The sequence below is a fragment of the Canis aureus genome, chromosome 36 (assembly GCF_053574225.1).
Source record: "Canis aureus isolate CA01 chromosome 36, VMU_Caureus_v.1.0, whole genome shotgun sequence".
NCBI classification, from domain to species: Eukaryota; Metazoa; Chordata; class Mammalia; order Carnivora; family Canidae; genus Canis; species Canis aureus.
In genome coordinates this window covers 21,165,241-21,180,778 of record NC_135646.1, presented here as the reverse complement: position 1 = coordinate 21,180,778, position 15,538 = coordinate 21,165,241, and the positions used below count along the sequence as shown (strand labels likewise).

The 15,538-nt window shown below is 42.3% G+C and overlaps 1 pseudogene; it reads left to right on the top strand.

Annotated features, from left to right (window-relative positions):
* The first annotated feature begins 1,302 nt into the window (after positions 1 to 1,302).
* Positions 1,303 to 5,395, top strand: LOC144305808 (translationally-controlled tumor protein-like; annotated as a pseudogene).
* Positions 5,396 to 15,538: the final 10,143 nt, after the last annotated feature.

Here is a 15,538-nt window from a genome sequence, read left to right as displayed (position 1 = left end):
ACAGATTGACAATGAAGAAGAAGAAAAATCAGTTTAAACTAAATAAACTCACTTGAAAAGTCCCGCTTTGCATTTCTTAGCAGATGTTTCTATCTCATAAACACTCCTACTGGGTCAATTTCCTTTTTTTTTTTTTTCTTTTTTTTAAGGTAGGCTCCACACCCAGCATGGAGCCCAATGCTGAGCTTGAACTTGAGATCAAGACCTGAGCCAAGATCAAGAGTGGGATGCTTAACTGACTGAGTCACCTAGGTGCCCCATTTGCTTTTTTTTTTAATTTACTTTTATTTATTTATTTTGAGATAGGGGAGAGAGTGGAGGGGGGGAGGGGCAGAGGGAGAGGGAGAGGGAGAGAGAAGATCTTAAGCAGGCTCCACACCCAGCGATGAGCCCTACTCAGGGCTTGATCTCAACAACCTTGAGATCATAACCTGAGCTGAAATCAAGAGTCGTCTTTAAACCAACTGAGCCCCCCACGCGCCCTTCCAATCTGCTTTGTTTTTTCAGCAAAGTGTGTAGATTGCCAGCAGCATTCCCAAGACCCAGTCGGATGCCTCGTCATGCATCATTCAGGTGTTAAACATGGCACATGAAAGGCAGTATTTTGTAATGACATGCCTGCCTTGGCAGGAGAACTTTTCCTGGCTGTGGTAACCAACACCAGGCCACATGCTAAAATCACAAATAAATAAGGACAGAGTTGGAAGGTCAGTAATACCTATGAGGCACTTAAAGGCATAGTTATCTATCAGCAATCTACTCCATTCAGTACACTGAAGTATTTCGCAAAAAGCAACCCCAACAGTTAACTTGATAAAAGAAAAATTTAAAAGAAGAAAGAAAACTGGGTTTGGGAGTGGATAAAAAAAGCAAATCCCTGCCAGGGTAGAAAGCTGGTATCTGAAGAGCCAACTGTTATTATCTGAGAATGTAAAGGGTGAAAACCAGTCCTTTAGGTTGTGAGAGTTTAAAGAGCTTTAATTCTCCCTACTGTTTTTCTGAATGTCCATCTTCTTAGGAGCCTGAGTTCCTAAAAGTGGCACCAGCTGAGCCTTGGTTTAGGAAACTCAAGGATACACCCCCAGAGGAAGGTGAAAATAACACTCTCCTGAGGATGCCTTTTCCTGTCATCCTCTGCATCGGATGGAAACCAGTGGTTTCCACCTCCCATTATGGACTTGCCTGGTGGCGCTCCTAGGAGTCCTGGTGGGTCATCGGGCTTCTATTCACATGGAAGACGGCCACACCATCCCATGTAACACTTGGCACCATTGGGATTCTGTTTCCTTCTTGGTCCCATCGATGTCTCTGACCTTGGCATTGCCTGGCGTGGTCCACAAGGTAATGGCTCAGCATGTTCCCAGGGACAGTGGCAGCAAAGAAGAAAGACTGTACACACAGGACAAGGTAGGACAAGTGACAGTGTCGGAGATTCGCACAGCCCATTAGTAATAGTGGCAACTGCTCTTCCCTGGGTCTGTTTTCCAGGTTCCTTTATACACATGACCCCATGGAGTCCTCCTAACAACCTTAGATTACTATTGTAATCTCAGCCCATTTCAGAACAAATTTAAGGCAGCTAAGAACCCTGTTAAGGTGACACAGATGTCTCCATTTTAAGATGATGACACTGAGCCTCAGAGAGTTGTAGTAAATTGACTGCGACCACATAGGGCAGCAGAGCCAATATTCAAACCCAGCCCCAGGCTCTATCCTGCAAGTAACCCCACACATGTCACATCAGGGCATGTTGTTCTTGGCCGAGGGGACCTCGCTAGCATGTGTTTTTGTCCCCTTCTGGCATGTTACTTGGTCTATTTTTTTTTCTGCAGGTGATTTATGGGATCAGGTTGTCTGTATTAAGGAAGCTGATTCATACGCTTATGCCAGGCAGGGCACAAACAAAGCGAAGATTGTACACCACGATGTGGAGTGTGATCAAGGGCATTCGGTCAGAATTCAGTCAGTCTCTGGTCATTTGGCAATGATGACTCTTTCCGGAAAATTCCAAAGCATATTGTTACCACAGTACTTGTGAAACCCCTTTATCTTGTGTGGCTTTCCCAGCTGCTGCAGAGATAGAACACAGACCAGAAACATACTTTCTCCTAAAAGTTTCAGTCTGCCTTTCTTTCTCTTACTGCTACCTGGAAATGTGTCCTCTCAGCCCACAAAAGGTCCATAAATGTGCCTACTGCCCTTAAGTATTCCTGAAATGCATCTGCTTGTCCTAAAGGGAAACCGTTACAGAAAGCCCCAAACTCCAGATTTGACTTTCAAACCTTAGAAAGTTCAAATCCTTGCCCTTTAACATCTTTAAATGTGAACTTTGTTTCTCTTAGCTCCTGCCCCGTATTTCACCCACCCTAGTCTTTACCTCCTTTCACTTTTCTCTTGCTCCACGTAGAGCCAGCTTACTCATCATTGGAATGTGTGAACTGTCCCCCCCACCTTTTTTTTCCTGGGCTTTTCTGCACTTTTTGCCAGGTTCCAAGGTAAAGCTGCACTGATTCCCTTTGTGCATTCCTGATACAGTCAGTGAAGAGGGACATAGCAGTCATCAGGATTATTTGCGTTATGTTGGCCAGGGTTGGTAGCCTACTAGATGCTTTACTTAAGGGCAGAAACTGAAGATTTGTGCACAAATGAGTACAGTAGAGTCACATGTCACCTGGGGCCAGCTTCCAAGTGAAAATCAAGACTGAAAATTAACTGTAACACACTGCACCACTACACCAAGATAAACCAAGATAAAAAAGATTAACATTTAAATGTCAGAAATGAAATCCAAAGAGTAAAAGAAGAAATCACGGAAGAATTCCTTTATATGATTACTATGACTCAGACTCTAAATTCCATAAAAGAAAAAATTAGTAATTCAGTTGCATTCAATAACCTCGTTCTGCATAAGGAAAAATATAACAAAGTTCAAAGACAAGCACCAATTGGAAAAATTTTTTGCAAACCACAACACACACAAGCTAATTGCATAAGCATATAAAGATCTCCCAGAAATCATGAAGGAAAAGCCAATAAAAAAGTGGACAAAGGACGCAAGCAGTCAGATCACAGGAAGAAAATATATATAAATGACCCTTTTACAAATGAAGAGAGGTTAGGTCTTTTTTTTTTTTTTTTTTAAATTTGTTTTTTTTATTTATGATAGTCACACAGAGAGAGAGAGAGAGAGAGAGGCAGAGGGAGAAGCAGGCTCCATGCACCAGGAGCCCGACGTGGGATTCGATCCTGGGTGTCCAGGATCGCGCCCTGGGCCAAAGGCAGACGCTAAACCGCCGCGCCACCCAGGGATCCCAGGTTAGGTCTTATTAATAGGAGAAATTCAAATTAAAAGCTACAATGAAACAAATGCCACTTTTAACCTATCAGACTGGCAAAAATATAAAAATTTGACAACAAGTTCAGTTGCAAGCTGTGGGGAAAAACAGGTAGCCTCTTACGTTGCTGACAGAAATGTAGTGTAGAACAATCCTATGAAAGGAAATTTAGCAACGTGTATTAAAATTCCAAATGCTGCTTGTGCACCTTGACCCAGCAACCCACTGTGGAAACGTATCCCACAGCTTGAACACATTCAAAATAATATGTTTTCAGTTATTTATTGTGGCATCATTTGCAATAGTAAAATATTAGAAATAATTCATGCCCATCCATAGAATGGAATTTTATTTGGCAGTATATATTTTAAAAAGGAATGAAGACATTCTCTATATACGGATATAGAAAGGTCTCCAAGTTATACTGATAAGTGAAAGAGAAGTACAGAAGAATGTACAAAGGAGGGTCATAAAAATATTCATTTTGCTTATATTTGCATATAGGAATTCTAGAAGGACACACAACCTAACAATGGCCATCAGCTTTGATAGGAATAGGTAGAAACTAGACAGTGAGACAGGGAGAGGAGCCAGATTCTTCATCAAATACATTTTTATTTTTTTCCTTTTTAAGTCATTTGGATGTGTTTTCTACTTTTGAAAAACAATTTTTTAAAAACATTGAAAAATCCCTTAAATTGTCCATAACACACAGAACATAAGGCTTCATACATATGATCCTATGCCTAATGTTTATGCAGATTGAAGTTTGAGAACAACTTGACTAAAATAAAAAACAAAGGTTAGGTTGCTATGGAGATGTCCAGGTATTGAAATCATTCTCCTTTGGCACACCTGTCAAATCCTTGCCTGGGAGTGAGTGGAGAACTCTAAAAAGGACTTGCTTGCCTGGAGGGATTAGACTAATCTTATACAAGCCTCTAGAACAAGCCTGTCTGTTGCTGTGAGAATTAAAGGGAATCCAGGACAGGGGCCCCTGGGTGGCTCAGTTGGTTAGAAGGCCAACTCTTGATTTTGGCTCAGGTCATGATCTCAGGGTCATGAGATGGAGCCCCAAGTGGTGCTCTGCCCTCAGCGGGGAGTCTGCTGGAGATTCTCTCTCTCCCTCTCCCACTGTCCTTCCCACCCCTGCCCACCTCAAATGCCTTCTCTCTCTCTCTCAAATAAATAAAATTTTAAAATTTTAAAAATGGTTTTTCTGTCCGTTCTCCACCCTGAGTGTCCCTCTGGCTACTTGCTTAGAGCTCCTGGCTCCTGCTAAGCTAGCGCCACTGTCGTCTCTCTCCAGCCATCATCATGATCATCTACGGGACCTCATCAGCCATGATGAGATGTTCTCTGACATCCACCGGATCTGGGAGATCCCAGACGGGTTGTGGCTGGAGGTAGATGTCCTACCTTAGAAGGGTAGGACAGAGGGTAACATTGATGACTCGCTCATTGATGACTCGTGGAAATGCCTCTGCTGCAGGCCCAGAGGCGTAGGTGTTGTCTGAGCCATCACTTGCAGGAAACCAGCTTCACAAAGGAAGCCTACAAGAAGTTCATCAAAAATTACATGAAATCAGTCAAAGGCAAACTTGAAGACAGAGGCCAGAAAGAGTAAAGCCCTTTATGACAGGGGCTGCAGGACAAATTGAGCACATCTTTGCTAATTTCAAATCTTTATTGGTGAAAACATGAGTCCAGATGGCACGGTTGTACTCTGGGACTACCGTGAGGATGGTGTGACCTCATATATGATTTTCTATAAGAATGGTTTAGAAATGGAAAAAAACGTTAACGAACTTGGCTATTACTTTAAATATATCACCTGTTGTCCTAACTGGCTGCTGCTCTTCATCCACACAACACCAGGACTTAGACAAATGGGACTGATGTCATCTTGAGGTCTTCATTTGCTTTGACCTTGCTCTATTTGGAGCAGATGCACTGTTTTTAAGAAAAAAACATGTCATGTAGATTGTCTAAAAATAAAAGGCATATAAACTCATTTGAGAGAATTCCTCTTAGTTTAACACATTTTAAAATCCACCCTGTGTAGTAGTGTCCTGAAGAAGCTGGAGCCTGGTTGTAGACTACTGCTAGAAAGGGTAAGACTGCCTGCAGAGAACTTCTACGGTGACAGCTACTTCTGGGACTTAGAACATAAAAAACAAGAACCAAAACCTTAATTCTGAATTCAAGTAAAGGGAAAGACCAGGCTCAGAGCTGGGCCAACATTTGAAGTGAATTTCTTACACATTTCATCACCTACAAATGGAACTAGTTAACTCTGGAAGAGATTACCAAAAGAATAAAAAAGAGACAGATAACAGTTGGGGGGAAAAATAAAAGGAAATCGAGGAGTCCCAATTTCAGGGAAGGTTGAAGTTCATGTGTAAGTTAAATATGCAGCTGATGGGACTCCGTGATCTGATGGTGATATTTTCTGAACTGTGCCACACCAGGGTGTGTGGTCTGAGAAGTGTAGCTGTAGCCAGTGAGGCACTAGGAGGGCAGATGAAAGATGCATATGATCCTGCCTCCCACTCCACTGGCCGGAAGTCGGTCATACCATGTCACTTAGAAGTCGGAGAAGCTGAGAAATGCAGTTAGATGCTCAGAAAGGAAGAGAATTGGGTATTGGTGAACACTGGGGGTCTCCCAGACTCCTTGAAGCTTAGATTAAGAGCTGCATTAAATGTGAGAGTTCCATTGGATCCCCATAGTCCATTCCTCACTCTTCTTAATCTTTTTTTGTTTTGTTTTGTTTTTTAAGATTTTATTTATTTGAGAGAGAGAGAGAGAGTAAGAGGGAGAGCATGGGATGGGGGAGGGTCAGAGGGAGAAGCACACTCCCCACTGAGCAGGGAGCCCAATGTGGGGCTCAATCCTAGGACTCTGGGATCATGACCTGAGGCCACGGCAGGCATTTAACCCCACTGAGCCACCCAGGCATCCCACTCACTCTTGTTTTTCAAGGTCTCACTGGTACTCACTGCCTCTCATCTTTACCCTCTCCAGACTGATAATTATCCAAGATACATCTCCTAGCTCTGATCTTTCTCTTAAAGATCTCACTTTCATATTTATGATATTTCATTTGGTTGAGCCATGATCACTTCAAAATCAACAAGATCAAAACTCAACTAACCATCTTCTTCTTTAAGCCAAATTCTTACTTTATTTTTGACCTTGAATAATGACCTTATCATTTACCTACTTGCATAAGGCAGAGAACCAAGTAGCATTTTTTAATCTCTCCCTCACCCTTACTTCCTGTAGAAAATCCTCCCAGTTACCTCTTACATGTTTTTTTTAACTATTCAACATATTTCTCTTAAGTTTTACTATTTGAATTTATTTTGAAAATTTTCAATCATTTAGAAAAATGAACACCTGTACACTCTTAGCCTGGATTCACCATTATCAATATTTTACCTCATTTGTGCCCTTCTCGCTCTCTCTCTGTTCCCCCTATACCCTCCTCTATCAATGTTCATTCTTCTGAGTGGTTGAAGTTTTCAGAATAAAAGATTTAAAAATAGCAAAACATAATAAAGAAATCAAATATGTTAAAAACTATATGTACACACATATTCTTATAGTATTCTCCTTCATAATCACAGCCCAACGTTCTTGGGAAACTTAACATTGATAGAATAATATTTCTGATATAGTAACATATGAGGGACGCCTGAGTGGCTCAGCGGTTGAGCATCTGCCTTCAGCTCAGGGCGTGAACCGGGATCCAGGATCGAGTCCCATATCAGGCTCCTTGCAGGGAGCCTGCTTCTCCCTCTGCTCCTGTGTGTGTGTGTGTCATGAATAAATAAATAAAATATTTAAAAAATATATATATGAGTCTTTTTCAGATTTCTCTAATTGGTTTGAAAGTGTCTTGAGGTTTATTTGTTTTTTCTGGCCCAGGACTGAATCTGGGATTGTGCACTGCCTGTCTCTTTTATCTCCTTTAATCTAAAACAGTCTCTTAGCCTTTTTTTTTTTTTTCATGGCATGAATATTTTTAAAGAGCCAGGAGACTTGTTCAGGAGAGTATTCCTTAGTTTGCATTAGATGGTTGCTCCCTCCTGAGTAGACTCAGGATAACTAACCATTTCTGGCAGGGATGTCTTTTGAGGGCATCACATCCAGAGGCACATGACATTCGTGTGGCCCATTATCAGTGATGCTCAGTTTGATGATCTGGTCATAGTGGTACCTCTAGGTTCATTGTATGCAAGGGAGGCTTTCCCTTGTGAGGTGAATAAGCTATCTGTGAAGTGCTCATTTGAATGAATGAAATTCTGTTCCCCAGGAGTCTTTTACTCTTTAATTTAATTTATTAATGTCAGAGAGAGAGAGAGTGGGAGGGGCGAGGGAGAGAGAGACAAGCAGACTCCCCGCTGAGCAGGGGCCTGATACGGGCTCCATCCTGAGACCATGAAATCACGACCTGGGCCAAAGTCAAGAGTCAGAGGCTCAACCAACTGAGCCACCCAGGCAGCCCTCACTCATTAGTTTTAATGTCACTGGCAATTGCCTGGTGATTTCTTCTAACTCTCTTATGCACTTACATTGATTACTTGGCATTTTTCTGTAAGGGGCTTTAATTTTTTTTATATCAATATAGACTCATAGATTCTTTTTTTTTTTTAATTAATGTGTCAAAATCCATACTGGCCATTATTTTTGATGCTCAAATCATCCTAAATGTGGCCCATAGGAGCCCCTTCGAGGTAGTTTCTGTATCCTTTTGACATAGATTCTTCAGCCTCTGAATACTTTCTGGCTCAACGAGATGTTTCAGGCTTACTCTGTCCTTTCCTTATCCCAGATCTGGAACTGGCCTTCTCCCACCCACCCTCCCCAATGAGCCTTGGTTCCTTCCAGTGGAAAATAATATTTAGACACTAGATCTGATGCTACTGGGCAATCTTTGCTTTTAGGCTTTTTCAGTGGACAGAGCTAGGAAATATATATATATATTTTTTAATTTTTTATTGGTGTTCAATTTACTAACATACAGAATAACCCCCAGTGCCCGTCACCCATTCACTCCCACCCCCCGCCCTCCTCCCCTTCTACCACCCCTAGTCCGTTTCCCAGAGTTAGCAGTCTTTACGTTCTGTCTCCCTTTCTGATATTTCCCACACATTTCTTCTCCCTTCCCTTATATTCCCTTTCACTATTATTTATATTCCCCAAATGAATGAGAACATATAATGTTTGTCCTTCTCCGACTGACTTACTTGGGCAAAAGACATGAAGAGAAATCTCATAGAGGAAGACATAGACATGGCCAACATGCATATGAGAAAATGCTCTGCATCACTTGCCATCAGGGAAATATATTTTTTAAAGAAATGAGGCCATAACAATACCTCTAATTCTGATCTGACACCACAAGGTTCTTCCTCACTTTCCCCAACTCCATATTTGGATTTCCCCTCACCTGCAGTGAAAAGCCTAGTTCCCAACAATATACATGTACTTATTCATTTGCTCAGTCATGCAGTATATTCAAAATGGTTCCAGAATCACTACCCTCAACACTGCCATTCACAAACTTACTAAACACAGTTTTCTTTTTATTCTAACAGTCTTTCCTACTGAGAGTGTGTAGCCCAAGTATCACGTTCAAAGTTTACTTGGATTAATGGTTTTGGGAAATATCAATTTTATATACAGCTAGGTTCATTTGTTTCTGCTTATATATTCAATTTTAGAGGATTTTCCCCATTGCCATTTGCTTAATTTTTTATTATATAAAACATCCTCATAAATATTAATGGCTGGGAGCACCTGGGTGGCTCAGTCAGCTGCATGTCTAACTCTTAACTCCATGCTGGGCATGGAGACTACTTAAAAAGAAAAGAAAAGAAATATTAGTGATTGTATATATGCTTTAATTATTGAGATTTTACTAACAAGATATTTAGCTTAATTCCAGACTTTACAAGGATTTCTTTAGGGGCCACAGAGAATTTTCACAAATATAGTTAGTAATTTGTTTTCCCCCAGTGCCCTTGTAACCTGAGAGTATGACATACCATTGCCTACCAACCTACCTGCCATGATTATCTAGGTGTGGCCTCTTGGGATATGAGCTATAAGCCAGGACTTGTGGTCTTTATCCTCATTACCTCCAGCCATGGTATTTCCGGGCACTCCTGGGACTCACAGCCCCCATAAGCAGAAATGACCCAGCAAGACCACTCTTTTGAGCAGTAGTCTTAATCCTTGGTACACATTACAATCACCTGGAGAGATTTTTGAATGCTGATACTTATCTCCCCTTTCCAAAACCAATTAGATCAAAATTATCAGGTAATTTTTTTAACGCATTGCTTTATGGGGGCCTACTTACTGGGCTTGCAAACTCCAGACATAAGATTCTTGTGGAATGCCATTCAATCCAGATCCCTATAATAACAATCTATGGAGGGCATTTTTTCCTTATGTACCAAGAATTAATTATGTATCCCTGAACCTTTAGAAATTATTTAAAATTTTATGTAACTGAGATGTCATTAAAGAAAATCGAACAAAAAATATATGGAGTGGCCCTTTGATATTAACTAATAATTCATACCTTATCCAAGAACTGGTGAGTCTTTGGCCAGTTGTAACTAGACTGTCCTTATCTTCTTTCTCTGCCCCAATTCTATACCACACCTATGTTTCTAGTATCTTTATTATCTCCTGCAGCTCAGTGGATGTCGGACTCAGGGCCCTCTTGCACTCTATAGATCATTCTCAGTTCCTACAGACACCAAGTCCATTTATCATTGTGTTTCCCTGGGGACTGCTCCCATCATCACTCACTGCAAAGAATGCCTCCTACTCATCCTATGGCCTCAAATCCAGAGGAATCTTCATTTCTTTCTACCTCTATTCCAAGGGTCACCCAACTGAGCATTCTATACCGGCGGACCAACAAAGCAGCAGGAATCATTTTCTTTCTTTTTTTTTTTTTTTAAGATTTTATTTATTCACTCATGAGAGACAGAGACAGAGAGAGAGAGAGAGAGAGAGAGGAGCAGAGACACAGGCAGAGGGAGAAGCAGGCTCCATGCAGGGAGCCTGATGTGGGACTCGATCCCGGGTCTCCGGGATCATGCCCTGGGCTGAAGCCTGCGCTAAACCGCTGAGCCACCCGGGCTGCCCAGGAATCATTTTCTGACTGACGTCTGAGTTAATCACAGATCCTGTGCTAAGCAGGAACATAGACATCATAGAAAGAAAAGGAGACTCTTTTCTTTAAAGTTCCTCCCATCCTGCTGCTGTGGGCTTACTGTCCCTACTTCTCACCTGCCACAGTGGAGCCATTTCCAGCTTCCAGCTGGCCACTTGCTCCCACTCCAGCCCTGCCCCTGGGTCAGCTACACACTCAGATTTCTCTTTATGGCACATGGGCTGCTGCTCAGCCATTTTCCAGAAAAGAACATAGTTTAAAAGGCATGAGGCATATGTTCTGCTTTAGTAGTTCAACTAAAATAGGAGCTTAAGGGATGCCTGGGTGGCTCAGTGGTTGAGCATCTGCCTTTGGCTCAGGTCGTGATCCTGAGGCCCTGAGATCGGGTCCCACATCAGACTCTGCATGGGGAGCCTGCTTCTCCCTCTGCCTGTGTCTCTACCTCTCTCTGTGTGTCTCCCATGAATAAATAAATAAAATCTTAAAATTAGGAGTTGAAGAGCTTCATAAAGGAAGTAATATTAAGTGAAATATTGGAATAAGAAAACAGTGAGGTTCAGTATATTGAAGGGAAACCACTAGGTTGATGTTATAGGAGTCATAATCAGTGTGATATTTCCTTAGAAGGTGGCTTCTGCTACTTTTAAGGGGTAGATTGAAGATGGAATGATCTGGAATTTGAACAACTGCTATAGTCGGGAATTTGAACAACTGCTATAGTCGGGATGTAAGGAAATTAAGGCTCAGACAAAAGAATGGCTGTTGAAGGAGGAAAGCTGGATCCTGAAAATGCTGTGAGAGAAGAAATAAATGGATTTGAAGGATTTTAAGATGGATTAGTGCCTGGATGAAGGAATATGAGAAATTGGGACTTAAAACTAAAATTTGCCAAGCAGTTAATCATTAATGTCATTAATGTAAAGTGAAGAATCTTGCCAACAGGTATCAGAAAGGAATTTTGAAAAAATCATAACTTATTAAGAGATAATCCAATGCACAGCTGTTGATGACCAATCTTAAAAACTGAGAATATGCATAAAAAAACAATGAGAAAAAGTGGTCCATCATTACTCCTAAGAAAGATCAACAGAAAAAAAGATAGCTTTCTAGCTGCCTCGTTTATTGTGAAAAGCAAGAAATTCATAGCTTCTTACTCTTTCCTGGGAGTAATTCTACTCTTTATCTCTTAACTTGTATACTCAAGAGAATATTGGTGATTTCTGGAACATCCCACAAAACTGAACTGGAAATCTCAAATCATATAAAGTTATGATTCTGTTGTTTTCCTCTCTAGGACTTACCCATTTTATTCTAGAGTATAAGGATGGCATATTAGTAACTGGCGGATGCCATCCACCTCTTGGTATATATTAACGTGAGGGGAAAGTCATGTTTAACACAAATTCAGTGATTCACCAACCTGAAGTTCCAAATTTCTGTAGAGCCCTGTGCCTACCAGGATTCCCAGACAATGTGATTGGTGCACCTTTTTATCAAGCCTCACTGCTGCTGCTCTATATGACAGTTGAGTCACTGCACATAAAAGAAAAGGCAACGTTAAGGCAGGGGATGAAATAAAAGCTAAAAAAAGATGGAGATGTGAGCAGAATCTATGGCATGTACAGATCTCCAGTTTCTGGGGGGCCTCAGGAATACAGATATACTAGGATTTGGGGTGAAACTTGTCCAAGCCTGATTCATCCAATGCATTTGTAACCTAGTTATACAAATGCTCCCACTTCTCTAAAGGATATTCTTCTGGCAACATAAGCACTGTGGAATATAGCTTTGAATCTAGAAGGAAGCAGCAAATACCACTAAGAATCTAAAATAATCATTGCAAAGCTGCAGCACTAAACCCCAGAAGATTTCAGCCTGGAAGAGAAGGTCTTTGGCTCTCACTTAGGGCTTTATCAAGCCTAACTTATGGGCACGGGTGGTTTCCCATACCACCATGGATCAGAAGCAATCCAATATGTTACCTTCCCTAGGAAATCTCCCTGTGTGAGCCTGGATTCCCTATGGAATGGGTTCACTCTGCACCCATCCGGGGTGTTGGCCCTTCTCAAAGTTCTAAAGAGCTGTGGAAGAAAGGAGCAGAGCCATTCACTGATCTAATGGAAGATGCAACCAAGGAATGTTGGGTACAAGACAAAGGCAGACTTCCATACCGTGTGAGAGCTGGTCGACATTAGAACAACTGCCTCCCTGATGCTGTTCCTACTGATGAACAAGAAGGGATGCTCTAGGGCAGCTTTCACCATGTTTCACCATGATGGTAAAGTATATTTTATGATGGGACCCAATACACACACACACACACACACACACACACACACACGCATACTGAAACGAAGTTACCCAGGACAATACTTACCATTGCTGTATGTGATACAGTCTGATATTTCATCTTCTCTCTTCTTCTTTTTTCCTCTTCTGTTCTACTTATTCTTTTAAATATGCTGGTCCCAATTGAATGAATTGATTTCATGACTTACTATGGAGTCATGCTCGCCAGTTTGCCACACACTGAACAAGATGCTGTTTCTGTAGAGATGGTCAGAGAAGCACCTGCATCAAAGCCCGGGAGATGCTTATGAAAATGGAGACTCCTGAGCCTCATCTGGACCTCCTGAGCCTGAATTTCTCAGGTTGTTTAGGACCCAAGTACAGGCTCCAGAAGGAAGCCCTGCACTGAGAGAGTTTGGAGATGACCTCCAAAGCTCCTTCCAACTCCAAAGACTGGGATTTCCTGAGCCCCTTCCAGACACAGGCATTATACTAAGAGTTACGAAGACAAAAAGGAGTCTACCACACAGCACCTGTCCCCCTGGAGAGACTGGATGTGCACATGGAGGGAGCTAAATAAGAACTTCACAGTTTACAGCCAGGGAGGAGTCCAGGTCCTGATGCCCTGAGTCTAGAAGGTCTGAGTGCACTTGTACACTGCAGCGGTCAGAAGGCCTCACAGTCCGGAAATATCTGTTTCCCATTAATGGGAAGGCATTAAGTTCTCATGTACTCTATGCTTCCTCACTGATAACCACTACAACAATAATAATAAATAGTTAACATTAATTGGATAATATTAAATAGCTAACATTTATTTAATTGCTTGCAACGTGTGACTGTGAATTCTCTTAGATGCTAACAACAGTCTTACGCATTGGATCACTGGTCCTCAAAGTGCAGTCCCTGGACCATCAGCATCCCCTGGGAATTTGTTAGAAATGCACATTCTCACTCAATGAGAAATTCTGAGCCAGGGCCCAGTGATTTGTTTTAACCAGCCCTCTAGGTAATCTGGATACATGTTAAGTTTTGAGAACCAGTGGATTAGTAACAGTTCTGTCCCCATTGTTCCATGTGGTCAGAAGCACAGAAATGTTGAGTGAGCTTCAAGGTCACCCAACTAGTAAATGGTGGAACCGGAGTTTGAGCCCAGACAGTCGGACTCCCCAGGACACTCTTGCCTAGAACAGGGGAGACCCCGTTTGCCTCTGCCAATGTCCAGGATGCAGTGCCTAGGCCTGACCTGCTGGCAAGATCTAACGTTGCTTACCTTTCAGATTGGCTTCTTGAACAGTGGGGAAATCATGGGGCACTGAACACACTACCTCGACAGGGGCTGCATACCAGGTGGTTCAGAACTGGTAAGTGACTTACAAAAATGACCCAGGTTCCATTATTTGTGGTAGTAGATTAAAAGTGAGCCTGGGGCGCCTGGGTGGCACAGTCTGCTAAGCATCTGACTCTTGGTTTCAGCTTAGGTCGTGATCTCAGGGTTGTGAGATGGAGCCCTCTCTTGGGCTCCATAAAATCTTGAGATTCTCTCTCCCTCACCCTGTGTCCCCCTGCCTCTGCCTCTATGTGTGAGCTTGCTCTCTCTCTCTCTCTCTCTCTCTCCCTCAAAAATAAATAAATAAATCTTTAAAGGAAAGTTTCTTAGAGTATTGCTTTAGAAGATGTGTGTGTGTAGAGTGACCAACACCCACTTTGCATGGAATATAAACTGGGGACAAAGTGGACTCAAATAGCTTCCAGGTCTCCACTGCCTCTGTCTTTGAGGCAGCAGGGACCAGCAGGGCCTGTCTGCTGCTTTAAGGTGTTTTATTGATCAGAATACCCAATGCTCATTCCCCTTTGCTACACTCTGGACATGGTATGTCCCTTTGATGAATGGCTCCAATTTCCCCCAAAAATATACTTCTACAGAGCTCAGTCATCCTTTCTCCTCCTCCCCCTACCTCCTTCACCCTAGGCAAGGCCAGTAGGATCAGGGAAGGACATTATTGGTGTCTGAAAGTAGGGCAGAGGCTTGAGCCTGTCCCAGGCAAATCCCTCCTCTGCTTATGGTAAGGGAACAATCTACCTACACACTTCCCAGCATCTCCTCTCCACCCCAGAGCTTGGGCCCATCCTTGGCCCTCGTCCAGGCCCAGCTGCCCTTGAAGTGTCTCATGCTCCAAAATCACAGAGTTCCTCCCATGGCCTCTTTTACTCACTATCTAATCCCTTGACAATAGGTATGAAGACATCACTGGCCTCTTTGGCTTTTTTCCACTTTGCCCCATATTTCTGCCTATTCTAGAAGCTTCAGAACTCATCTTTTCTCAGTCTGCTCATTTCATCAGAAGGAAGCCCCACTTGTTACCTTTGCTTCCTAACGAATCCTTAAATAGAAACCCACATTCGACTCCCAAATGGAATTTTCATGGCTCACCCACCTATGGTTTTATGACATGCAGGTTTTTTGTTCCTTCTCAAAATAAATATATTCTAATTTAAAAAGCAAATGTGCATGAGCACTTTGGAGGAAGAGATGCTGTCCTGAGATCCTAACTCCACAAAAGGCTGGGAACGAATGCGTCCATTTGGCAGAACTGTTCTTTCCCTTCTTCTCTCCACCTGGCATTGGACTCGCTGATTTGCAAGAGTCTCTCTAGGCCATCAGTCCCGAAATGCGTTGGTTGGGTCATTATTCATAACTTTGGGCTTTACT